Below are 1,556 nucleotides of genomic sequence, written 5' to 3' on the forward strand. Positions count from 1 at the left end.
AACCTTGTAAAATTAATTAACGCTTGTACACACTGCAAGCGTAATACGAGGATATAAAAGCATCGCGTCTTGACGATTCTTGAGTTGAAAGGATCTTTCCAAGGGTGTATCTCCTCTAGCCAAATAGAGACAACTAATATCCATGGCCAAGGTTCGTGGCTGAGCAGGTACGCTGCATCTCTCTGTTTTTTTTCCCCCCAATGCTTGTCAGACAAATTGTGGGATTAACGTCGGGCGCCGATTTGATAACTCCCTTCCTGCGCACAACGCTCTGCCCGAGCCTTTTAAACACAAGAGGCGAATTCTGCTTTAAGCGGGAGAAGGAGGCGTAATAACCTTGGAGGACACCCGGGGGACCACTTGCCCTGCCCCTTCCTCGTGGATTTAGAAAGCTGTCGGGGTGTGTGTGTGTGTGTGTGTGTGGGTGTCACACCTCCCCCCCCTCTCCTTTCCCCGTGCGGGGGCTGCAGCCCAGCCCTCCTTCCTGCGACCCCCGCCTGCCCGCTCTGCCCGAGCGAGGAGGAGGAGGAAGAGGAGGAGGGAAGACAGGGAAGGGGCTCGGGGAGGCGCCGAGGAACCGCCGCAGCCGCCGCTTCTACCCCAGCGCCCCGGGGAGCCCGGAGTCGGCCGCGCCGGTGGAGGAGCAACCCCGTTACCCCGGTAAGGAGGGGAGCCCCTCCGGGAGGGAGCATTTTATCCCCCCCCCTCCACCCCGAGGGCTGCTGCGGCGATCTCGGGTACCCTGCGGCAGGGCTAACCGGGGCGGGGGGGTGCAGTGAAAGGCGGCTTTGCCTCCCTGCTGCTGGGCGACGGCAGGGACCCGGGGGAAGGAAGGGGCGGCGTGGGGAGGTGACAAGGGGACGATGCCCACCCGCCCCCTCCCCTCCATCCTCTCCCGGGGCGCCGCAGAGCCACGCCGCTCGCCGTTCAGCCCGGGCTCGGGCCGCACGGAAGCGAGGGAGGGCAAGGCCGGAGGAGGAGGAGGAGGAGGAGGAGGAGGCCAACCCGGGCGGCCTGAGCTGGTCCGCATCCCCGGGAGGGCGAGCAGCCGCCTCCCTCCCCCGGTACCCGCAGCCGCTGGGGTGCGAGAGGGGGGAAGGCAGAGCAGAGGAGCTGCTCCTCCCTTCCCCCCCGCACCTCGGCCGGATATATAGTATCAGACCCGGAGAGGGGAGGAGAGGTTTGTAATTTTTTTTTCTTTCATTTTTATTTTTTTTTTTTTTTTTAATTTCACCCCCCCATCCCCCCCTTTCTTCCCTCCTCCTTTTCTTTGCCGGGAGTTGCTGCTTGTGTGCTAGGGAAGGGGGGGGGCAGCGCTTTAAGAGACGGGAATTGGTCGGAAAAGCGGTAATTGAAGGTAACAGCCCACTGGGGGGGGGGTGTGGGGGGTGTGTGGTGGTGGACGACACACATTGGGAGGGAAGGAAAAAAAAAAAAAAAGAAAAGAAAATGGGGGTGAGGGAGAGGAGGCGGCGATGCTGTGGAGGGATGATGGTGGTGCCCAGGAGGCAAGGAAGGCTGGGGGGGGGGGGGGGGGGCGCGGGGGGGGGGGGCTC

The 1,556-nt window shown here is 62.1% G+C and overlaps 1 protein-coding gene across 4 annotated transcripts in view; it reads left to right on the forward strand.

Moving 5' to 3' along the window:
- The first annotated feature begins 413 nt into the window (after positions 1-413).
- Positions 414-1,556, forward strand: part of FAR2 (fatty acyl-CoA reductase 2) — a 157,423-nt gene continuing 156,280 nt past the window's right edge. For 2 of the 4 annotated variants that reach the window (XM_014961913.1, XM_014961912.1), the window contains exon 1: positions 1,017-1,180. The gene's annotated coding sequence lies outside the window, so the exon portion shown is untranslated. Of the gene's footprint in view, positions 661-1,016; positions 1,181-1,323; positions 1,358-1,556 lie in introns of those variants that run through there. The other 2 variants (XM_014961916.1, XM_014961915.1) reach the window with 2 other exon arrangements.

This window comes from Calidris pugnax, unplaced genomic scaffold, assembly GCF_001431845.1.
Source record: "Calidris pugnax isolate Ruff unplaced genomic scaffold, ASM143184v1 scaffold704, whole genome shotgun sequence".
Lineage (NCBI taxonomy): Eukaryota > Metazoa > Chordata > Aves > Charadriiformes > Scolopacidae > Calidris > Calidris pugnax.